The sequence below is a fragment of the Poecilia formosa genome, unplaced genomic scaffold (assembly GCF_000485575.1).
Source record: "Poecilia formosa unplaced genomic scaffold, Poecilia_formosa-5.1.2 Scaffold5, whole genome shotgun sequence".
NCBI classification, from domain to species: domain Eukaryota; kingdom Metazoa; phylum Chordata; class Actinopteri; order Cyprinodontiformes; family Poeciliidae; genus Poecilia; species Poecilia formosa.
Window position 1 is genome coordinate 1,433,427 of NW_006799944.1, and position 26,251 is coordinate 1,459,677.

The window sequence follows — 26,251 nt, forward strand, 5'->3', positions numbered from 1 at the left end:
ACGGCAGAACTAGGTGTCAATAGCTGTCGAAAATCCCACTTTTCATGCAGTGCGAGTCGGGACGCCCCCATTACTCCTACTGTAATCCAGTCCACATATATGTAATTTGATTTCAGTGTTTATGAACCTCTTTTGTGAGAGGCTTCGAAGGTTTGTTGGCATCATGATGACGAAAGAACACAGTTGACAGTTCATGGATAAAATTGTGGAGAAGTATACAGTTTAAAGGACTGTTCTGCAAAGAATATGGCACTACTAAGAAATGACAGGCTGGCAGAACGAGCATTAATCAAAGAAACAGACGAGGCTTACAGTAAATATGGAGGTGGAGGGAGGGCTGCAGAGATGTACGCCTAAGGTGTGGGACTCTGTTGACAGTAAAACCTTTTAGCCTAGCACTCGGTGAACTTGGCCTTTGGGGTAAAGTGAAAATAACTAAATCACTATTGAAGTCATGGGAACTCTTGTTTAATATTTGCCACAAGTCATGTAGAGGAAACTGTAAACATCTAAAAGAAGGTAGTCTGGACAGATGAGGGGAAAAAAAAGATACCCATTTGGCAGAAACGCAAAACCTCGGTGCATCAGAAAAGTTACACAATCACAACAAATCAGTGCATTTTTCTGTGTTGAAATCCAGACCCGATTGTGTCGCGACTTAAAAATGAGAGCTGAGAGGCACTCTTAATCTAATCTGATTGAACCTCGGCTATTTTGGAAAAAAAATGTTTTAAAAGAAGATTCTGTCTTTTTAAAATGTAAAACCGGTGAGTCGCAACCCAAAAGATTTGCAGCAGTGTTTGAACAAAAAGGTGGCTTTGCAAACAGCTGAATTGTTGGGGCGAAATACAAATAAAAGCCACACTTTTCAGGTTCCGCGTGTCAAAAAAACGTGGTTGTCGGGAGTTCTACAAGTATAGAATACCTACTCTTCTTTACAGCACAACCAAAGCTCATTTAAATTCAGTGCCAACAATAAAATACGTAAAGAAATTATTATCCAGAAGTTAAGATGTGACTTTACTAGCTTAAATGAGCACCTACTCTCACCTCTAGGTGTTCCAACCCTGGAACGTCATCTGGGGACAAAATAATTTATGATCTCCATAGGCCCCCTCAGCAGGGGTTAATTTTGAATTATTTATGTTCCTATATGCTCACAGAGCTAAAACATTTAAGTAGGTGTTGGATGCTCACTTTTAGATGAGTATAATGCGGAGGAAAGGAGGTGAAAGGATTGCGGCCTCTTGTGATTTAAAGTCTGGGTTTTTTTTTATGCTCGTTCTCCACAGGAAAGGGGGAGGGAGGAGGGGGCAAACGATGAAAACGATATGTCTCTTTAAACAGAAAAACATGAAGCAGGAAGTGAGTCAGAATACAGCGGTGCAAGAGACGGAGATTAAGTAGAAAGCTTGGAGTTGGGAGGGCGGGCGGGAGGGATGTTGTTGTGGCTTGGTTTTACTTTGGCTGACTTCTCTGCAGGGCAGCTTTGACTTATGGCTGACAACTCTGAGTACGCAACCCTCTTTTATTAAAGCGGAAAATAGCAATGTTATTGATGAGAGGGTGGCGTGTTTTTATTTGTGGAGTGCGTGGCAGGAGTCAAAATTTTAATCGTGTTTTTGTTTCAGCACAGATGAGAATTGATGGCGGTTTTGAAGCACCTTAAAATGAAAGGTGCTCCAGGTTAATAGTAGCTTATACTTTGCACAATTTGTACAGTTAGTCATTTCTAATATCATTAGGGAAATTAGGTGCACGCTGATTTATTTGTTTGTCCATTTAATAAATCATTTAAAGCCATTCTCGAATCTTGAGCCCGCTAGGTGGAAGACGGATAGCCAGCTCAGCATGCCCTTATAAACAGAAATGCCACATAAATCAGGTAATAAACTTACAACATGTTTTGCATAGCGCTAATTACTAGTGTTTTTAATTTGTCCGGTTCAAGGCAGGGTTCTTTTGCCATGTGTCACATCTCATTGCTCTCTGGTGAGTAATGAATGATGAGATTCGGCCTAATTCGTGTTATGGATATTCCCTCTGCTTTGTTGCTCTTCGTGTGCACTAATTAAATTCCCCGCAGTGGAAAAAAAAAGAAAAAAAAAAAAGAAGCTATGTAAATTATTTTTTCATTAATTGTTGGTATATTTTTGTTTCAGAGCAAGTAAGTTAAAAAAAATAAACTAAACAGAAAAAGAAAAACAGTTGATTTTATGTACCACATGCTGGTTGTATTTATCATCACACAGCACATGCAAACACAGTGTCGGCTCTACTACCCTTATAACTCAAGCCAAGCTCTGTAATTGTGTTGGCAGCGGTATTGTCCTTGCCATAGGATCACTGCTACTATTGTACAGAAAAGGTCTCCTTTCTCGCTGCTCAACAATGTCTAATAAATCCACAGATAGGGCGGGGGGGAACTCTGATGCCGGGCACTGACTGTGGCACAAAGGAGGAGAATTTGGGAAGAGGCTGCAGAGGATAATGAACAGTATTTTAACTCGGCAGTTTAACCTCCGAGCCTGTCAGGGCTGACCTTTCGCCAACCCCGGCGAGAGTCTGATTTCTCCGGTTTCTCCACTTTTTTCTCTCCCTCTGTCTTTTCTCTCCCTCCCTTCTTGGCTCCCCCTTTTCTCCTGCCCGCTTTTATCCCCCCTCGCCTTCCCGTCTCTTTTATTCTTCTGCTGACAGAGAGTGTACCGAAGTAAAAGAGATGAAGAGAGAGAGAGAGAGAGAGGGAGAGAGAGAGCGATGGAGAGCATGTGTGTGTGTGAGAGGGGGGAGGCCTCGGGTGAGGGGGGTGTAAGAAGTGTCAGTCCCAGACATTTACATGAAAAGCAGTTAGTAGTTGAAAGGCGAGCTGTTTCACAATCTGCCTGTACATTTTCTTTTTTTCTCACCCTTTTCTCTCCTGCCTAAGTCTCTCCATCTCCTTTATTGCTGTGGTCCATGCCCAGCAGATTGATGTGAGAGCAGGGACGCCACCCCCCACAACCGCCCCTCCTCTTCCTGCTCCATCGCCATCACCCTTTAACGTCTGAAGCAGTCACCCCCCTCCACCCACCCAAAGCCACATGACCTGTGCACAACCTTTTGCTTCACCTGAGGCTGACCTTGAAGGAGCGCCGCTTTTTGCTTTTGCGTCTGGGCGCATTATTGCTCGCCAGCTCGACTCTTTTCATTTTCCCGCTTCTCCTTCTTTTGTCGCCAACCCCTCTCCCCTGTCCCCTCTCCATCGGCTACGCATCGGAGGGCGATAGGTGTAAATCAAGGACGAGCGTTTTCTTTAGCCGAGGCTCTGATTAGTGCTGATGATGTTTCCAAAGAGGTGAAGGGGGACAATTCAGAGGCCACCACAGCTGCTCTCCCCTATTCACCGCGTTCAGATTTATGCTTTTCCCTTTTTATATTTCTCCGCCGCTCTCGCTCGTTTTCCTACCACATTTTCGACATTATCAATATCGATCGGGCCGTGCACTTAGAGCCTCTCCTTAACAATTGGCTCCCGTGGCCTGATGTAGGCATTAATGGTGAGTGCTTGCGGATAGAGTGAAAGAGATAGAAGAAAGGAGGAGGGGGGGAGTTGAAAGTGATTTAAAACAGTTTGAAAGATTTATGTAATTTCACATGAATAACCCACAGATGTCACGGTGAGGGGGATTCTCCCTCGCTCAGACAGCTTCATCATTGTAATAGATGTCCACATATGCCGGAGTTCATGTCTTATCTTTGGCTAAATGTTTGCTTTTTATGGATATTTCGCGGGCCAGGATGAGGTCATAGTTGCAACGGTTTGGCTTATGTTGCTGAGACCCGTGGTGGTTGTCCTAACCCTCCCCAATCTGATTTATGATCAGAGGAGCCCCCCACAACCCAACCCCACCCCAAAGCTTGATGGTCCTCAATCCATTCAGTTCAATCACTTAATGAACTTGACAGTGACAGAAAAAATGGGGGGAATAATTGCAGCTTTGTCCATATTATAAAAGTATTGAATGTTTTTATTTTTTAGGGTTTTTTTTTTATATATACTTGAAGCGAAGAGCTTTTAAGTCGTCCGGAAAATGGATGGGGGCGTTCTTTTTTTATTTTTTTTTCTACACAGAGAAGTACAATGATAATCACAAAGGGTGCATTGTTAATCTCATCATTAGCCCATGTTAATCCAGTCTGAATGCAGATTTTTGTCTCAACATCCAAACAACCCGAAGATGCTCTTTGCCCTCTGAAATCAATAGGTGCATGATTTTTGTCTCAAGACAATACATTTATCCACAGAAACGGAGCGAGGCGTAGAAAAAAAAACAAAAAAAAACAAGAGGGGGATCTGATTGTGAAATAATACATTTTAATTTTCTCAGTGAGCAAGTAGAATTAGTTGTTCCATCCACGATGCACCCCCACACCCCTCTTCCTTTCTGCATACATAATTATGGATGGGTTTTTAATTTGAAGACACTGCATGCTAAGTATACAAATCCCCCCCACACCCCTCTGCTCCAGGGTTCAGGAGAAATAACACATGACCACGAAAACAAAGGCAGCATCAAGCTCGTAAAATTAACATAGCAAATGACCTGGAGAGGAAGCTCGATAAATATTCTGATCTTATCACCTCTAAGTACTGCGAGACGATGAGAGAGCATCCAATGAAAACACAGTCGTTAATCTTCTGTATACCCTCGGATAAACTTTTTACAGGAAACCATCTTTCCAGCAACTCTGCAGGGGTCGGGACAAGGGCGTCTTCTCCCCTTTTTGATAGATACTTTGTTGGTAGATCTCTGATTTTTGGTCATACTGACCTTGGACTCAGAGTGAATTTTCTCCTTCACTTTCCCTTTCTCTTTTTTTTTTTTTGGATTTCACTTTTGTGCTACTCTGTTTTGTTATGTCTACAAACTGAGGTGTTTGGGGTACGACTAGGAGGGATTTGTGTTTGCGCACATCAGAGGGGTGTCACAATTCTTAAACCTTCTCTTGTCTCGTCTGTTCTCCTAAATCTGTTTATGCAAACTGAGTTGTACAAGTTTAAATCTTCTCTCGTTTTGAATGTTGTCGAAGGAAAACAGTCGTCGAGACGAAGAGGAGATCCATCAGCCTTACCCCACTCACCTGCCATGAGTGTCATGTGTTTTTTGGCATGTCGTTCTTATGTTCTGCAGGTGGATGAATATCATAATCCTCTGTCATTTCATTCACTTGCATGTTTTGTTGAATTAGAACATGTATAAAAGTGGCAGTTCTCTGAATTTAAAAAGATATTTTCCTCATGGAATAAAGACCACAAATCCAAGGGTGCTTGAAATTACAACTACACTCTCCAATGTACTTCATTGCCATGTTGCATAAAAAACCCTTTGAAAATATTCCATCAGTTTAAAGTAGGAGAATAAATAAGATGATTTTCAAAATGTTTTAAAATAAATGTAAAGTTCATGTTTTTGTATTCAGTGGCCTTTAGTCTGACGACTCAAAATTAAATCTCGAGCTCCAGTCTGCAGAACTTTGGAGCCCAGCAATGTGCAAATTGCTCTCTGAAGGCTTCTTGTTAAAGATCATTAGTGAACAAACATTCATCTGGTGTGGTCTATAGTTTTCCTGAAGTTAAGGGATAAAGTTGTGGAGAAGATTAAAGCGAGTTTAGATTAGGAAACGGTATCGACAGCTTAGAAAATCACTGCTCAACCCATTTTACTGTTCAACCCATCAGTCAGAAATAAGTAGGTTATGCCACAGCTGCAAACATACTAAGACGTAGCTCTTCAGATGAACTCAATAGCCAGGCAGAAGCAGTCAGCAGGCTCTGGAGGAGCTGCAGAGACCACAGCTTATGAGGAGAACCACTGACAGAACAACATTCAGTCACGAACTCCGCAAATCGAGCCTTCATGGAACACTGGAAAAAGTGAAAGTTATTTATTTATTTATGGTTTTTTTTTTTTTTACAGAAATCTGTGAGAACCACCATCTGAAGGTGACCACATGCCATGTAGAGGATAAACCAAACTTATGAAAAATGGTTCTCAGGTGCAAAGAGACCAAAGCAGTCTGACCACCAAAAAGCAAAACTTTGGATTTATCAAAGTTTAATCGTACGAATACTATTGTAAGGCACTTTATTTTGAGATCAAATATAACTTTAATTTTGGTCCCTTTAAATAGATCATGGGGGAGAAAAAAACATTCATTGCCACAAAGTATAATATGAAAATGGTCAAATATAATTGTCACTCCCAGGCTGACACAACTTTCAAAAAGACATGATGACAGATTGACTGGTCTAATTATTGCTTTGCTGCTTCAAAAAGTAAGTAGAAACAACACAAAAATAATATAAAAGTTTTTTTTTAATTTTTTTTATAGAAATCAACTGCAAAACTTGGGGCCTAATAATAAGATGCAAATTCTAAAAGAAAGAACATCAAATACAACTGACTAGTGTAGTTTATAATATAATCAAAGACTGATATAGACACTCAGTATCAAATAAAGATCCATCTAAAAAAAATCTAAAGCAAATATGCAAATGAATATGCAGAGCAGCACAAGAAAGAAACGCTCTACATGTTGTCTAATCGCAAACCATCTAACAAGAAGTCCTAGGTTTTTGTTATGTTACATGTTATTTATGCACAGAAGTATACACTCCACTACATCACATCTATTCTAAACTAATGTGCTTTGGGCATTTGTTGGTCTTTGTCTCTTTTCAGAACTGTGACCATCACGTACCGGGCCGAGCAAATCGCAGTGGGTCTTCAGAAGCTCCAAATATATTCCGCCATTTGTCCAGTTCGCTCTCCCAGTTCTATCCTCTTGGTCATTAGATTCATTGTTCCACTTCTGGCCCATAGGTTTTAACTTTCTAAAACTGTCCTCCTGTGAGAATTACGCGCCTCGTATCCGAAGCATCCTGCAGCAAGGACGAAATCAACACAGGGAAAAAGTGTCGCCGATGCATTTGTATCTCAGAACAGGGGCATCTGATGGCCTAGTTTCTCTCTTGTGGTGTTGGTTATAACCTTCCGTATCTACCTTGTAGCAGAAAACCACGGTTGAAATCTTTTTTTTTTCCTCTTCTTCTTTTTCCTCTTCAACTCAGGCAAACGCTTAGAGATTTTAGATTGTATGTGCTGCGGCTGGAGAAGACAGAGTAGGGACCTGAATGTCAGTGTGTCATAGAGATTTCAGGTCACTTGGAGCCCATAAAATATGTCACTCGTCGATGTGTCACAAGGACTTGACATCGCACATGCTCTTGAAGAACAAAGCATAAATCACAATTATTAAAGCCAGAGAACACTGACTGGACCGATCGCACACTGCAACATTGTGAACTTCACCAAATACGTCCCTCTCCTCTCAGTGCCCTTGGTAAACGATACTCCTAGAATAAAGATTTGTGTGCATCTCTGGTATCTAAAGGACTCATTATTATTATTATTTTCTTTCTTTTTTTTCACACAACTAGAAGCCAAACTGTGAGTTCAGACAACAGGGAAAAAATAACGTTTGGGTTTGATTTTGTACTTGGAGCTTGGTATTTAGGATAGTATGTTTATGATGGTGTATGCTGTAGTGTACCTGAAATGTTGACAAGTCTTTTTTTTTGTTGTTTTTTTCTCATAAGTCTTATTAATGAGATTTCTCTGTATATTTTATTACTTATGTGTGCAACTTTTTTTTTTTTTTCTTTTTTTTTTTTTGTCATTTGTACCATAGTTAAAGAGAAAAGTTATACTTAACATGAGGTGAACCGGTAGATAAATCAGTGTTTCTAGCCTAAAATGTGATCTAAGATCAGCTAAACTGACAGCTTGTGCTACGGTAACAGGTGTGCGCTGGTGGAGATGAAACAAGGTTAAACACTAAACTAGCTCATCAGAGTTGCGTGCATTCACTCAGATTGTGGGAATTTAAGAAATTTGTCACAAAAAAAAAAATGCACGCTAAAGTGTAAAATCTCTATCTTCTGCAGACAGAAGTGTGCGCTGAGTCGACTCGGTTCACAGGATACACACTTTACGTCCAAGTGAAAGTGGGAGCTCTTACAGAAAGCACCACCTCTGGAGTCTCACAACAGTCCCGACACCCAACTCCAGCTTCCTTATGCTCGATGAGGAGTCGAACCAACAGACATTTGTTGAAACCAGTGAGTGATTAGTCTGTCATTTTTTTCCTGTTTGTAACCCATCATGTGCTGTAGGATTAAAGACTTCCCTTGTGACTGACAAACAGCCGGTGAGACTGACAGGTACAAGTAAAATATAATAAGTAGAGAAGAGTTGCTGAGCATGTTGTCGCTTCGATAAAACATACCATACAAATGTTTGCACACAGTTCAGTGGGAACACACACACACACACGCACACACACACACACACACACACACACACACACAGAGGCACACATACTGCTTCTTTCCTGCCTGTGTCTAGAAGATATGATTTGGACTGACACTGGCTCCAGACTTCCTTACACAGCTCTTGATGAGTAGGCTGACCTTGTCTCAATCTGATCTTGTATGACCTCCTGTCTTCCAAGCCCAGAGTAAGACAAAGCCTCATTAAGAAGAAGATAGCATGAGAGCGGTCACTCTGGCACAGTGTGTGTGTGTGCGCCTTTGCACAACTGCATGTTTGTGGTGTACCACTGCATTCCTCTGTCCCACAACGCCACTAATGTGGCTTCAGGAGAGTATTGGGGGGAGAAAAAAAAAAAGTTAAATCACAGCAATTTCAGAGTAAATGATCCAGGTTGCCTGTTTTGTAAATTAAAGTTGTTGTTTTTTTTCCCCAAATAACCAAATGTGTTACTAAAAATTAAATGGAAAATCTCAGGGGTTCAGTGTTAAACATGCAAAAAAAAAAAAAAAAGTTTTCAAAAAAGGAATGGAAAAAAAAAACATGAACGTGATCTTCAAAATACTAACTCACATTTGGCTTCTTAGTGATAGAGAATAGTCTATAGAGAGTCTAGAGTCTCTCTATAGACTATTCTCTAGAGTCTAGAGAATAGAAAATAGAGAATAAACTTTATTACATTTGAAAGTACAGCACTATGAATTGTTAGTGGCACCTACGATAGAAATGTGTAAAACGCCATAAAATAAAAAAACTTGCTGTTGCTCCAAGTTGGAATTATTTGCTGAAGTTCTCTGAAAGTCAGATGATGATTTTTTATAGTGCTATAGTGGAAATATAAATTTGGATCTTCATTCTTGGTATCAAAATTTATTTAAGATAAATAGGCCTCTGAATTACATCATATTCATACAATAGGGTTTATTGTTTTATGGATCACTTAAGCTACTGGTGATTGGATATCTTGTGTAGCACCTTGGTCAACTATTGTTGTTTTATTGTTTTGAAAACAAATTCCCCTTGGATTATGTTTACATCAGTTATTTCTTAAGCCTATATAAATATACTGAGAATAAAAGTTATTTTTTGTGTGTGTATACAGTTTTTTTGTTGTGATATTTTGCTGCTGTAAGGCAGCTTTTTTGTTAGACTTCATCCAATCAAAAACATCATTACTGTATCCTGTATTTTAACATGTTTGGGAAAATAAAAGGAGGAAACAAACTCTGTTGTTTTTTTTCATTCACACTGAAAGTGCGAATGAAAGTTTATTATTTTTATTGTGTCCTAATTTTCTTTTACAACTTCTGTAAATTCTTCACAAATACAAACTCAAGACAGGCATATTTTCTAAATCCGGAGTTTAATTTCAAGAGAACCTGAAATTAAATGTAACTCAGACTTCAGATTGGAAGTAAAATAAGGTTCTATTTCTGTTACAAGGTTGAATTACTTAAGAGTTTATTTAAAATGCTGTAGTTGTAGACTATCAGAACTGTTCCCTCGAAGCTTTGAATAACTGGCTGTAAGATGTTTATTTTGGGTAAAGAGGATGTTGTAGGGAATGTATTAACAAAGCTGCACCTCATGCAAAAAAAGAAAAAAAGGAATAAAAGGACATGTTACCTAGATTTGCATTTCTAATGTCATTAGCTTAGCAAGCTGTTGGAGGATAATTTAAGAGGTGAGTCCTGCAAAATGTGCATATACAGTACAATTTTTCTCAGTACTGTATTTGCACAGTGTGCTTAATCATTTTTTTGGCCTTGGTGTTGTAGTGTGTTCAATATTTTTAGGTGTTTCATTATACTACAACAAAAAATACATATTTTTAACATATTTGTTAAAACTATCACTATTTTTTCACAGATAATCTGTGAAAAAAATTGAGCTCCTCTGTCAGTTTTAGCGCTGTCAATCACCCTTGTTTATGCGGCGCTCACATCCTCCCCCTTGCTCTTTGTTACGGTACTGCAGGTTCAGCACAAACCTACCATGAATTTTAGTTTGCCTGGCCATCTGTGACATCGGATTAACAGTTTTCTGGAAAAGAAAGTTGTTCCTCCGCCATTAGCACATGGAGCAGCATGTGCACGAGCTGATTGACAGCACTAAGACCTTCCTTCTGGCTCTGACAGCAATAATGGCACTGAGAGGAGATGGAGGAGCTTGATTTTATTATTTTTCACATATTATCTGTCTTATAATATGGTATGAGATGGCGACAGCTGTAACAAATATGTTAAAAGAATAGTTTTTGTAAAAGTTACATATGAGCATATAAGCAGCGCTAAGGTGTGCTGTATGCACGTGCCTAGTTTTGATCTTACCAAAATGTCAACATTTCTAACATTGTTTGTGAATTATGTTTTTCTGTCAGTTTCTAAATATTAGTTTATTTCTTATAAAAAACATTTCATAAGTTGTAAGAAGGTATTATGTCCAGAGTTAGAACTTTCAAAATCGACAAACTGTTTTTTTTGCCATTTTTCCCTGCAAGTCTTCACAGGATGTCAGAGTTTCATTGTGGATGCACGTGATGCGGTGGCAGTTTCATTATGACAACAGACAATATTCCCTTTGCCTACATTGACACCTGCTTCCCAGATCAACGGCAGACAGTCCAACAGGTAGACAGACGGCGCAAAAGATTGTGTCGTTAGTTCTCTTGACATAATAAGTTCCCCGGGGTTTATCTCAACGCGTTATTACTTCTGCATTTCTCTGAGTGGGAAATTTTGAGGGGATAAGGAAAGGAATGAGCAGAGGTGTTGGAATAGACAATATATGATGAGACGGAAGGAACATTGGGATAGACTGTACGCCAGCACTAATGAGAACAACTCAGAGGATGACTAGTTTTGTGGAATAAATTTTCATCAATAAATGGTCATTAAATTTCAGGTGTTTAGCTTGTCACTTACAAACAAAGACAAATTATTTTGTAGGAAAGACTTTTTTCCATTCTCATAGGGTGAAATAATCTTTATACAAAATCAGATTTCTGATAACAGAACAAGTGAGTTTTGTAAACTTTGTTTTATGTTATTGGCTTTGTATATTAAGTATGTTATTGATCAACTGAAATAAGTGTTTGTTCTGTAAATAATTACAAATATTAAATTATGTGTTATGACCTGGAATGACAGAAGAAATATTTATATCAAGAGCTTATTGAACTCTATGAAATTTATAATTGGTAGAAAAGCATTTGCTGGTAATGAGAACCTCGAAATGACTTCTTTCTTTAGTTAAATGGGGCTACTGTGGCTTAGTACTCTAGTCGTCTTGCAATCAGAAGATTGTAGTTTTTGTTTCACACGTCATTGCGTTCCTGCTCAAGGCACTTAAACCCACGTTACCAAGTGATGTGGTGCCCATTTTCCTCCAAACACGGTGTACAATGGTTTAAAAAAAAAAAAATAAGTAGCTACATTTTGATCTTATCTGACCAGACTATATTCTTCTAATATTTTGTTGACATATCCAAATATTCTACCACAACTTATTTGTTTTTCAGCTGTGGAGTCTTGCGCAGTAAGCAGGTGTTTAGATCCAGTGACTGCGTTACGAGTTGTAGTATAGTTTTCAACGGGAAAATGTTAATTCGTGATCTCGGGAAAGCTCTCTGTACGTTGTTCTGGACTTCCGAATATTTAAAACAAAACAAAAAAAGGGAGTGGATTTTGTGAGGTCCACCCAGTGCTGCGTTATTTATTGCTGAATTATAACCCCAACAAAACTGAAACATTCCAAAGTTTGTATAAATATCTTTAACCAAAACCATCGGTATGTTTTCAGACGATAAGGTTTTGAGCTCTTGCTTTGACTCTTCACGACATGCATATTGTATCATAACATGGTGAGGAGAAAACTTTTCATCGGCCATCAGTTTACTTTTTTTTTTTGACTCTACTTCTTTTCACATCTTCTTTGCAGAATGACAAAGAAAAATGTCCCCTGTTGTTTAGCTTTATGACATGTTGACACGTTCACTCCTTATTTACTCTGCTGTATATCGTCCGTGATAGAATAATGGTCCGTTTGGTGTTTCTTTGCTCTCAGAGCTGAATTGTACCCCTTTAATCAGCTGTGGCGAGATATTTGACCTCCTCTGCATCACTGCCAGAAGTCATGAAAGAAAAGAACGTAATTGACAAAAGGAGGAGCGATATTTAGACTAATAGAACAGACCGCAGGTGTAACAATACCTTCTGCTTGTAATAAATGATGTCCGGCCTCTTAAAGACAATTCTATTACCTCTACAGTTATGTGCGATCAGTCTCTGTCAGGGAAATGGATATGCACACATGTTACCAAATCGGTAGTCAAGGTTCTATCAATACGGGCTGATCTCAAGATTTATGCCACTGCTTTAGAGGCTGGCAGTCAGTAGCTTTTTTTTTTGATAAATTTCCAGCTTTCTCTCCTGGTTTAAAATTAAACAAATTTAACACACATATACACTGCATTCTTTAGTTGTTTTTTGCATTTATCACATTCATTTCTTTGCACTAAATTGTTTTGTTTTTAGTCTGATTGTGGAAAAAAAATACAATATTTTTATTACCGTAAATCTTTGATGGACGACTGGGAGCCATTACTTTCTCTTGGAGTCAGCAGAACTTCCTTCACTGAGCTGCCTTTTGCAGACACCCGTCACTTCGACCCATTCCGGGGTTGAAACCTCAAGATACCTTTTTTCCAGTCCAGGGCTGCCTGATGTGTACTGGCAAGAGAAGCCCGTTGCTTCATTTTTGTTTGTTTTTTGTTGTATTATCCTCTGTTTCCCTGCTCTTTTTTCCGTTTCTTCACTTTTTTCCCCGATGCTGCTCTGTGCTTGCCGCTATGAGCATAAAACCTAAGTCGATGAGAACCAGGAGCGTATGGATCTCAGCGAGGCTGAGGAAGTCATACCTTCTGTGAGCGACATCGAAGGAGTTAGTTATATTACATCAAATCCTAATCCGAGGGGGGTAGCAAGTAGTTGTTTTCTTAAACCATCTTAAAACTTTACTTTTAGGAGTAGTTTTACTACACTTTTCTTTTTTTCTTTTACTTATATTGTAAAGTATTGCTACTCTTACGTTTCTTTTTATTTATAAAAACGTAAAAACGATGTGTAATTTTCCTCCACTTCATCACTATGCACTGCTTTGTATTCATCTATCAAACTGAATTCCCAGAAAATACATTAGTTTCTGGTCATAATGTGACCAAATTAGAAAAGAAAATGCCCAACTGGTATAAGCACTTTTGCATAAATGTGCAATTTGTGCCAGAAACTACTTTTTTGGGGGTGAATTTATCACCATTTGGAGATATTTTGTACCAACACATGTGCCTTTCCAAAACTTTTTAAAATCTTAATTCACACCAACCGCCAACCATTTTCCATTTTCCTTCCGAGTTGCATCTGATACTTTTCTCCCCTTCTGTGAGTGTCCAAACACCTGAATGGGTGAGACATTTTAGAGAGACCTTGAGTGAAGCGCAATAACCTTCCACTTGTGTCTACACTAGAGGGGAGAAAATAAAAGCAAAAAAAAAAAAAGAGAGAAGCTTTTGTCGGCAGAGGCTCGAACATCTGGAAACCAGCAAAACACCTAAAGCTGCCTTGATTAAGATCACACTTTTTCTCTGAAGCCATGACAAAATGAGACCTAAAAACAGCCGTGCTTAGAATAACACGCCAGCATATTAAAACAATAGCTTATTAGATAAGGGTGAGCACAAATTCTCTTGCTTAGCTGAGGCTGTGATGTCCTTTCGGCCTGCCCCCGTCCATAACTGTGCAAGTCTTGTTTTCTTCTCCCCTCTTTAGCTAATTTGTTTGTGGACCTTTTCAATTCTCATGATTTCATCTTAAATTTGCCTCTTAAACCTTGACCTCCCAGTTATTATTGTCAAGTCCTGTGGGCCGGAGTGCAGGCTGGGTGGCCGAGGCCAGAGAGGCATGAAAGAGGAAAAGCTCTGCAGACTCGTTGGGATTTGTTTACACAAACTGGAAGCTTTTTTGGTGGGAGATAAAAGTTAGTAGCAGCGGTGAAGTGCTTTTTCCCATCGACTCTGGAATCCTCCTCACATCGACCCTTCTCCTGTCACTATAACAGATGTTTGGTTTGGGGAACTGTAAACGCTGTCTGCATTTCTGATCTCTGTTATCTCCCTGTGACTTGTAACTCTCCGGGCGTCATAATAAGACTTGGCATGGACTTTGTATCCACTGACAGAGCAAACACTTAATACTGTGATGAGTGGAACGAGCGACATACAAACGTTAATCTCCAGAGATGGATATAGGAGTAGATGTGAGTTATGGTGCTGATGAGAAATTTACATACACTCGTTATGTGCTCGAATATCGCAATGATTTAGAGCTTTAAAGAGGCATTCCAGTTGTTTCCTTTGTCGGGGTGGAGTGATAATTCCCAGAACAACAACAAATTAAATAAATAACAAACAAACTTGAATAAATTGTAAAAGCAATAATTAAGTTCATTGTGAATTTTCTCTCATGCACAGTCAAAATTCAATATGCAGCCTCAAATATATGAATACACTAATATATATATTTTTATTATTATTTATTCTCAAATTATTCTTTGCTTATTTTCACTGAGTTGTAAGCATGGCGATGGAAACATCAAGCTGAAAGTTTGCATTGGTGCCAGCAGCACTGGGGTATTTTACAAAGTGAATAGAATAATGAAGAAGGAAGACAGCATCCAAATTCTTCAACTTCCCCACAATCCAGCAGTTAAACGACTGAAGCTTTTTCTCAATTTAATGTTGTAGCAGAACAATGGTTGGCATGGTTAAAGCAGGTTAACATTGAACTGAACATTTAATTGAACTAAAAATGTGTGGACTACGCTTAAAAGAGTCGTACTGCTTGTCGTCAATTACAGAGAGGCCAAAAAGAAACAGAATAATGGAGGTTGCCTGTTAATGGCTTCAAAAACATGTTTTTTTCTGCATTTCCCTAATTGGCATTGTATTGTGCGGATTAGAGAAGATCACCAATAAAATCAAACCTGTGCATCCAAGTCTGTTGTTTACACGTCTTTGAAGTTGTTTGCAGTATAATCATTACACCCTGGAATAAAAAGGTTCAAATGCATCATTAAAAGAGGCTGGGAGTGAATAAGAGTTAATTGTTGACGACCCAATTTTACAGAGGCATGGCAAAATCAAGCTTTCTGCCTGTGACCCATTGTTTGTTCACATAAAGCTCTACACTGTAATCCCTTTTGTGTTCAATTAATCAAATTACTGCTGTTTAAACTTTGCACCACACACCAATTTGTAAAACCTGCCTACATAAGCTGTCTGTATCTCTGTTAGCTCAGCCTTTGGGTTTTTGCCGCCTTCCCAATCACCTCCACTACCGAACAAGCAGACAGACAGAGCGAGAGAGAGAGAGGGAAGCTGGGAGGGAGGGTCAACATCAAATGTGATGAATGCCTTTCTACGGAAAAAGCTGCACGGAATGTCCTTGACTTTAATCAAAACTATTTGTTTTTGGGGCGGCTCGTCTGTTGTCTCATGCGCTCATGTCCACTGATAGCCTGACATTAATGACACCATAAATCAGGGCCAAGTGACGGCAGGGTTTTTGGTAATGTTTCAGGGCTGTTGCAGAGATGGCGGTCATGGAGGAATATGAGGAGGAGAGTGAGAGGTCTGTTGGAATTCCAGATTATGTGGGGGTTAACTAGCCCCTCGAGAGAGAAGGAACAAGATGTGAAGCTAAGCTGTGCAGGAGCCAAGAGAACCAAAGCAAAGCTGTTTTTACATGCATGATATCATTCATTGGAGACGCAAGCTACATGATCGTATTTTGTTCTCAATGCTAAGCACACGGACGCAGAAAGAGAAGTGTAGATGAAGCAAAATAGCGGTTTTCACCAAAACTAGATAACCATATTAACATCACAAAGAGCAGCAGTTGTACTTAAACGGCATCAAAGTTTTAGGCCAAACTCGACTGATAAGACTCATTCTGTGGAAATGAGAATGCCATAAATCCCTTCTGTACATCCCTCATCCTTTGCTTTAATAGTCTGCTCACATAAACACGCTGGCCCTCTTCCTGGGCCAAGATCTAAACAATTCCAGCTTGATTGATTTGACAGAGACTGTAAGATAACTGCTCCTCGGCCAATGCACCGCGAATAGGGAGGCCCTAAAACCTTTGTGCGTTAGGGATGGGCCAAAACAACACTGCTACCCATTTGTATGTTTGAATAGATGGGAAAGGCTGAACAGATGTTTGGTATTTCTAAAGGTCAGGAAGTGTAACTCTATCTCAGTTAGTTTGGACTCCAGGCATGGGGATGTTTTGTTTTGGGTCAGTGTGAACTTTCACACCCCAAAATCATTCTGATACGTTGCTGGTTTCAATTTGGAGTTGCATATTATTAACCACGGTGGCACTGTTGCATTAATAATTACTGGTATAAAGAGTCTGATGACTTAGAAGTGGTAATGGTAATCAATTTGTCAAAAAAACAACTTTGAAGACGTCTCGGTGTAGTGAGTGTGTAAGTATTCGTATCACTTGAAATGTAGGTTACAACCATGAACCTAAATATATCTGATAGGAATGTGATAAACACATATAAGGTAGCATTTAAAGAGGCAGAAAAGTTATCAAATTAGGATTTTCTTTCCTCCACACGCCCAAGACAATTGTACACACTGAAAAACTCATTCTGTTTTTTGCATAATAACTTAGGATCCCAATAATGTTGCATTTAAACAATGCAAAAGATTATCAGTTGAGTTTAGGGGTGGAGTTTGATATTTTAAAACATGATTAAGGTTTGATGTAAATCACAGCTTTCTTAGGCTAGATCTACAAAGTGGCAACATCTGTCCCAAGACATCTCTAGCCTCTAAGTGTTTCTTCTCGGACTGTTTTTTCACATCTTCTCAGGCTTTCCTATCAATGCTGAAGAAAAGCATCGGTGCTGCCACTGCTGTTTTACCATGAGTGCTACGTGTTTAGGGAGCTATGTAGTGATTTTTTCCCCCCCTTCATAAAAAACATTGCATGTAGGCCAAAATGTAAAATTTTTTTCTTTTCTGGCAGGACAACCTTCGTCCACATGATTATTTTACCCCCTATATACCTTGATGTAACTTGCAAACAGGACATTTCAAAGCTTTGTTTCAACAATGGTTTTCTTCTCGACACCCATTAACACCAAATTTGTGCACAACTAATAACTAATAGTTGTCCTGTCCATTTGATCTGTGGATCTCTGCAGCTCGTTCAGAGTTACCAATGGCTCTATTGGCTACTTTTCGGAATAGCGGTCTCCTTTTCCACCTTTTCAGTGTAGGTGCATAGCCATGCTTTGGTTGGTTTGTACTCGTCATAAATACTCTTCATTTTGATTGATGGACCGAACGATGCTGCATGATATGTTCAAAGCTTAGGATAGTGTGCAAAACCTCAGTCCTGTTACATTTCCCTAACTGTATCCCCGACTTGTCTGGCATTGCTGTTGGTTCACAAGTCCTCTCCAACAAACCTCCAAGACATTCACAAATCAGCTGTGCATATACTATTAATTAAATCAACCACAGATGGGCTGTACTTACTAATTAGGTGAGTTTGATATTTTTTAGGTACATGATATTTTGTTTGGAGGTATTAAAATAAAATGATGTGTGTACAAATGCACCAATCTCTATCACCAATTGAGATTGGTGATTGTAGTGTGACGAAATGGAAAAAAAAAAGTTCAAGGGCCGTCAATGCTACTTGAAGGTGCTGTATACTCATTGCAACTGTTCCAGATTGAAGCCATACCTCTTAACATTTTTTTTTTCTTTAGAGATTCACTTTATCTTGTGGCTTTTCTCCTGTCAAAGTCGGTGCAAAACTAACGACACAGGAGCTGTTTGGTTGAATCTTGCATTGTCAAGAGAAAGCTATGTAGACAGTGTCTGCCAAAAGGAGTATGCATTTCTAATCCCTTGATGGCTCATAGGCGCAACAAATCTTATCCATCTACATGCTGTCAAAAAATGTCACCGCTGTATCAAAAAGAGGAGACGAGACCTGAAGGAGAGGTGCTGGAGGGAGGAAATATACAACAGTGTGCATTTTTTTTTCACCGTTGCAGACACACACACACACACGTGCCCACCCACTCGAATGCACCGGAGAGACACCGAGCTGTCGTCAGTTGACAAACAAATGACAGACAAATGACATGTTGGAACACCTCCACCGGGCCTGATAGCAATCGCCCTGCGAGATTGTGCCAATGGCATCTCTTATGGAGAGAGGCCTGTGTGTCATTTTACACAAACAAAACCTCTGCCAAACACCAGATCTGATTGCTTCCACCGCCATCAACTGTGTCCAATCTAATCCGTCTGTCAATCTGGGTTGCAGGGACTGAAGACATGGTTAAAGGAAGCATGATGGAGAGGTGGGATGATAAAGAGGGAGCGGAAAGGTGGATTTGTTGGAATGGACAGGGGGATTTGTAAGGAAAGCTGTGGCAGTATTTCGGCATGTCTGCGCCTATACATAGTGTAAAGCCAAAAACAGTGGTTTTTACTTTTCTTGCTTTACTACATGCTTTACAGTGCAAACTATTACCTCAACCACAAGCCACTTGTGACTTGTCAAAATATCATTGTGGACGATGCTCGGTGACCTTTGCGTTGTTGTGTTTTTTTGCCTACAACCCTGCTGGCAGATACAGTGTAATGTGTGCTTTCCCGTCTCCCTTAATTCAATCAGGTCCCTCCCATCACTCTGGCCTCTTTATTCCAATTCGATTAGTCGTCTAAAGCCATCAAGATTTCCTGGACAAAATGAATGCTTGTATTAATCCCCGCAATTTCCATTTAAAACGCAAGGGCATCGACTTGATTAATAAGGGCTGATGCTGAATAATTACACAGCACAACACAGATAGGGTTATAGGAAAAAGCACAGCTGGGCATGCCCCCAAACGCCCTTTGGGAAACCCAAGAAGGGAAAGGGGGGGCGGGAGTCAAAGTAAAGCAATGGCAATGACTGAGGTGATGAATCTCTTAGCTCGCCCCTTATGCAATTAACAAGCAACTCTTCTATTAATTTGGTCCTTCCAGAGTGGTGACTGATCAGATGTCTTGGGGTCGAATGTCAGGGGTCGAGAGCAGAGGTCAAGCCAACAACAGCATGGAGAAGACAGAGAGGAAAGGTAAGAACTGAAATGGAGACAGAAAGAAAAAAGGCAGGCGGAAAGAGCACAGTCTTTCCTTTTTTTATGGTTTGGCTCTAGTTTCAGCATCAACCTAATTTAGATTACAACAAATCAGCTTAGTGGTGAAAAGATATCTGCTACCATAAAGTGTTCAGGTTTGTAGGTTTAAAAGGAAATGTCTCTCTTGCACGTTTAATTGGGAGCAATCAATCATTGTAGTGGTTAAGCATTCAATACAGACTCAATCAATCGCAGGTTTGGGATGGAATGAACAGAAAAATAATGGTCCTGTTTTTTCTTCCATTTTTGGAAAAAACAGATTATATTTTAACATTTACTCATCAGAGATTTATTGGACATTTTTGTAAGACCAGAATTGCTTTAGGTCAAATATAAAACCAGAGAAAAATGAGCATCCATTATGGATGTACATATTGTGTCTTGGTGTTTATCTTGGTGTTTATCTCTGTTTCTGGCTGAGATAAAAACTTTTAGCCTGCCTGATGAAATATACTTATTTTCTCAAAAGCACACTCAAAAAAAGGGAGGAGAAAAGAAAGAGGTGATAATGTGCTTGCTTGTATTTTTTTTAGAACTGATTAGTTGTTTATTTTTTTACTTTTTTGTGCATAATCTCAGTTATATCTTAGTAGCTGTGGCCAAAAACATCAGAGGTTCCAAGTTTGCACTTTTTAGTTGTCTTGCGGTCAGTCAGTACAAAACCTCCTCGTGTCTATGTAGAGGTTCCTTGAAAAACCTCTAAATAGACACTCTCCATAATAAATAAATTAAAAAAAAAATGGCACTAAGATTTGCTGTACACAAATTTCTTCTCAGTTGATGTTGTAAGACCATAAAGAATTCAAAATAATGTTTTCTACAAACATTTCATTCATGGCTTTTAAGTATGTCATAGTACTACAAATTTCTAAACAAATACACTGCTTCAAGTTCCTTTTAATTTCTGTAATTATGTAAAAAAAATTACATTAAAAAAGTAAATGTGAGCATTTGTGTTTGAAGAATAGATATATATCGACACATTACAACTTCCAGTGCAGCACAACACTCTAATTTGATGATTGCTTTCTGAAAAGCAAAAATAATAAATCAGTTCATCACGGAAACAGAAATTCTGTTTTCAGACATTTGGAGAGTTTAAAAAAAACAGGTACCTAGACTAATTTAGACGTCATCTAACAATCTAGGAGGAAGGCTGGAATTATGCCACTCATTTTTCATATCTTCATACTTTAATTTCTTTAATTATTTTCTGATGAACACCCTCACAACTTTTCAAAATTAGTAACAAATGGGTGCATTGTTGAAAGTCTAATTGGCTGTCTGGACAGAAATGTCTGACTTTTTTGGACATATTTGGATGCATTTCAAGAGAAAACAACAATATTGTTCAGCTGAATGTTTTATTTATTTTTTATTTTTTTTGCATTGCACATGTGGCAGAAATCTGATCACTTAAGTGTCATATATTAACAGCTTAATATGTACAATTTGAAACATTTATGATATAAATGATCAAAAATAATTGTAAAAAGAAATGTCACCGCTGTATGTAATTGTAAGTCAATTTTATGATTTAATAAAAAATGATCTAAATTCAATAAAGATAAATTTGGTAGATTTTAATCCAGTTAATGTAATGATTTTGTAGAAAGAAATTAATTTAATTACTAATTTACATTGTTTACCTTAATGTCTTACTTCTGTATGTCTGCTGGGCTAAAGACATCCATTGTTCAACTTTTTTTAATTGTGCATCATTTATGAACTTTCTTTGATTGTTTGCTTAGGATGACATTTATGTCCAGCAGCTTTAAATGAGATACTATTAAAATTCTCACATGGTCGTGGTAGCTCTGTTAGCCTTTACTATGTAGGCCATCCTGATCCTTTTTTATGTCAGAGTCAAAGTATTCCCACATGTTTTTAAAACTTGGGGAAAATGCTCCAGGGATGGGTTGTCACGACCACCTTCGTTGTGGTTTGAAAATAACCTTTTCTTAATTATCAGCGTAGGAGGAAATGAAGCCTGACAGTATTTTCATTTTTAAAACATAATTTAAAGAGGCCCAACCCCAACAATTATCATAGTTTCTAAAAGGTTGAACTTCTGGGCTTAGATTTTGGGCTGTGTAGGAAGAAAGTTAAGACTCAACCTATCAGGTTATGAGATACTTCTTTGTCTCTTAATTTCTGATTCATCGTTATTAGAAATATAATCTGAAATCAGCAGGCTACATTAATTGGTCGATTTTTCACCTCGATTTGCTCTGACCATCCATTTAGAAGTGAAAATGTCAGTCAAATATTAAACCATGACTAAGCGTGACTCAGTCACAAAATCAAGGCTCCTGTTTAGATTCCAGTATTAGACTCAAAGTTAGATATCCTCAGTATCCAGATTAGTTACTTTGTCAGGCATAATATTATATGTGTGAAACTATTTTAAAACAACCTGTTTTTAAATAGCGTCACAGCTTATTCACAGTGAGAGAGAAAAAGACTTTATCAGGACGGATGACTACATACATCCTACATACACAGGAATACTTCCAGCAACGGTGCTGTTTTCACTTTTGAGCTTCTAATTTCTGTCTTGAAATTTGAATTATTGGTAATCATTTGGAATTCTCGGAGATAAAGTAAGAATGAACATTGTCTCTCAGAGATCGCTGTTTTCTAAAGCTAGCTATTCTAATGCGATAAGTTGCTAATGTGGGATGCTAATGGAGGATGCAAAAGCCAGTTGAATTTAGTTAGATCATTCTGTTTGTTTTAAAATATTTACTAAAACTTAGAAGAAATCATCTTCTAAGATTATTAGAAGATTAATCCAATCTTCTAATAATCTTCACGTGTGTTCTCATATTTTAATAATGAAAGTACAATTAAAGCTTTTCAAAAGCATGGATATAAAATTCTGATCAGTGAATTTCTAAATCGTATAAATCTTCATTTCACTCTCTATTGGGCCATTGATCCCTTACAGTAAAACATCATTCAAATCAAATTGAATACCTAACAGTAAAGCTTAACCAGAATGTTAAAATGAAATTTATTGAACTGTCTGAATGATTGTGTCAGTGGTGTTTGTGGTTTCACTGTTCACTGCCACAAGTGAGTAATTACATTAACATACTTGTGTTTCTTTACATGCTGTTCCAGTGCATGCTGTTTAATTTGCAGATGCTGCACTTTATTTTACATGCTGTTATATTTACTTGTAGATAAGAACCAGAATGTGATTTGCCCTAAGCTAATTTTGCCATCTGTTGACAGAAATGCTCCCCTCAGAGTCTCACTGCACTTGAAGTAGAGCGGCACAGAGAAAGAAGACTAACCCTCATCAAAAAGACAAAACAACATATGCTTATACTCCTTGAGTTTGAGCAAAAGTTCCTCTCTAATATGCGGTGCCACAGATGACTGACACTGTTTTGTTTCAGTTGCACTTTTCCCCATCTGCCAGCCAGAAATGGCTGGATTCATTACATAAAGACAAGAGGAGCCAATCAAAGTGCCCCTGTTTGAACATGGATGCGGGTGTCCATGTAATGGTGTTGGAAAATACACATGAATACAGTATTGATCTTCCCATCACTGAGTCTCATTTTAGGATGCAGAGGGCATTTGAGGAACAACAACAACGGAGGCTCTTATCCCATCTCCCTCTGGCCCCCGCTTCTATCGTGTCTCTAGCTATTGTTCACAGACATAGATCAAGCACCAAGTGGAACTGCAGAGCCAAGGGACTTGGGCATGTGGAGGGGGGCATGAAAAGTGAGGTAGGGGGGATTCCAGTGAAGGAGAAAAAGGAAGAGATGGAAGCTGGTCTTTCTCTGCCTCTCATCCCCTTGAAGGCCAACGGAAGGTCCTAAGCCTGGCTCAAGGGCTTATGCAGATTCAATGACCTTTTTCCCAGAGACCAGATTTTACACTTAAATTACCATTATGAGCAGCGGTCTCCCTTGAGGAGGGCTGTAGACCAAACCAATGCCCCCCACAACCCCCCTGCTGCGGTTAAAGCCGACAGCGGCACCTTGTTTGGGCAGCAGGCGAAACGATGTGGAACACATGTAAACGAGCGAGCTGCTTTGCTGTCAGCGCTGTCTCAGTAGGAGTGGGGCCACAGTGCGGGGTGGCATTAAATGTGCATTACACTTAGATTGTAAATGCCAGAGAAATTGGGGGTTATAAAGATGATGTGATAAAGATATTAGACAAGCCGTTTTATGTTCCATTATTGGCCTATCAAACTGAATTTTAGGAATCTCATCCCTGTGACAGTGAAGTAAGGCTTAAAATATCTCCTACAAGTGTTACACACAGGATAGTTTTACTTGCTCTGATTTGATAGGTGAATAAAACCCTTTACGGTGATACTAAACTTTTGCTAAGGTGTTTTTTTTCCTCAGAGCAGGGAGTCTCAAACTTCATGTCCAGAGGTTCAAATCTGATTTCAAGGTATCATCAAAGGCCTCTAAGAACAAATCTCTTTCATTAATTTGCTTCAGACTTAAGAGAAATGGCACTTTTTGTTTGAAAGTATTTGTAACCATAAGCCTCTCCTATTGCTGGTAGCAAAACATAATGAGCCTTCCAAGTTTGTGTTTTATCAGGAAAAATGTACCAATTGTTTTGTTTCAGTTTGAAATACAAATATCTAGACAATGCTCTCAATTTCTGTTTTCTTTTTTGTTTGTTTGTTTTTGCAACACCTTAATACTGTGGTATTTCTACACAAAAGTATTGTGCTGTGAGAAATGTGTAATGGGACAATCCTAGTCCGACTTAGTTGCTGTCCGAATCTGGTTGGAGCCTGTGCTTTGAGAATTGATGCCTCATAGTATGTTTTCATATTTCTAAGGCCTTTGTTAGGTTCCTCAAGGACAGAAGGGACCTGAAGACTGTAGGGTGTAGTTTTGCAATACCTCTCATCCCAGCAAAATAAGGCATGACAGAAAATGGAAAAAAAAAACACCAGAGTTCTGTCCTTATTACGCTCTTCAAACATAAGAGAATGATGGCATCTTCCTCTTTCAAACTATAACCCCGCTATGGGGACACAAGGAAGCACATGCCAGACGCACACAGACCCACACACACTTATACACAATTGAACTTCCTCTTCCTGTGGCTGCGGATTTGTTTGTCTTTAATTCCCTATTGCGTGGGGGTAATGGGGACTCTGTGACAGCTGTCATTCTGCCATGACCTCGGAGGCCTGCAGATCTGAACTGGCACAATGATCAGGTAAGTGTGTGTGTACGTGAAAGTGTGAGCATTTTCTAGTGTAAAAAAATGTTTGCGGAACAGGGACATCGACAATAAACTAGTGGGACGTGTTGGAGGGTGGCTGTTTTGATGTGAAAATAGTGATTAAATACTGAGAGAGACTTTTTTTTTTTCGCTGTAAATCCCTCAGGCTCGACAATATGCCACTACAAATATGTCTAATCAGCAGGAGACTTGTTCTGACAGAAGCCAAAACAAGACCCAGACACTCATAGGGTGATGTGACAAAGGGCATTTGGAGCCAGACAGGCAAAACCAAAGTGCAGATAGGAAAGACTTCAAATATTTCTTACATACATTTCATGTTTTGATCTCGTGAAATGTTTTGAAAGGGTGTAATATTAAGTTGCAAGCCACATCTTTGAAGAAAACGTCTGCTGTTACGCCCTGATTTTTATCTTTCCTCTAATAGAAAAAACATTGCCCTGTTTTGCCGCATTCACGTCTTTCCATGTATCTCCCCGCCTCACTATGCTCCATCCCTCGAGTTTAAGTTACCTACTGTAGAAGAGCTGTCATCAGAGAGCGCATGATAGCGAGAGCAGAACACGGTCGACTGCTGCTCCGGGGTTGTTTCGGATGCAGAGCCGAGGTGGGCGGGAGTGCGTTGGAGCGTGGGGGCAAAGAGAAGAAAAAGAGTTAGTGGTGATTCTGCTCAGTGACACATCAGGCCAAGGCTGTGAGGTTGGCGTTCAGTTCAGTGGTCCCACAGGGAGTGAGTGTCTGCGGTCGAAACGTTGCTTTCAACCACATGAGCAGCCTCGTGCTAAAATAAGGTGAAAAAACCCCGTCTCCCATCACACTTGTTCTTACTTTAGCTAACTCCTGCTACAAGCTGTTCCACATGGTCCCATTATGAGCAACGCAGACTGTGCACTAAGGTGAGAGTGAACGTGTGTGTTTTGTGTACATAGACTGTGTAGACAGCAACTCTATCAATTATCAATGAGTCATTCTAATCGGAAACATGTCTATATGGCCACAGATGCTGTTGAAAGTGATGAACCCAGATTAAAATCAACCATGGGACATCGCGGCTTTTACTGCATCAACATTTGACCTTGTGTTGTCTTCCTCAACGCTCTCAGCATAAATTTAGTACACGGTACACAATTTGGAATTTGGGAAAACTGATAAATTTGTGTTGTCCTCTTTTCTTTTCTTTTCTTTCTTACTTGTATTCAACCTGTAAAATGACTGTGCCAGACATGAGAAGTGATTGTCCATTACTTTTTGGTAAGTATCTTAGCAGCATAATAGAACCAAGAAGTTTCACTTGAGGTCAAACAGGAAAAAAAAAACAAAACAAAACAAAACAAAAAAAAAACAGAATCCTTAACCTCAAC

The 26,251-nt window shown here is 39.1% G+C and overlaps 1 long non-coding RNA gene across 2 annotated transcripts in view; it reads left to right on the plus strand.

Annotated features, from left to right (window-relative positions):
- LOC103145330 (uncharacterized) overlaps positions 1-26,251 on the plus strand; it is a 315,073-nt gene that overhangs the window by 205,951 nt on the left and 82,871 nt on the right. The window contains exons 2-3 of one of the 2 annotated variants that reach the window (XR_001663482.1): positions 7,988-8,161; positions 19,495-19,586. This is a non-coding gene — a long non-coding RNA (uncharacterized LOC103145330). The remainder of the gene's footprint in view (positions 1-7,987; positions 8,162-19,494; positions 19,587-26,251) is intronic. The other variant, XR_001663481.1, reaches the window with a different exon arrangement.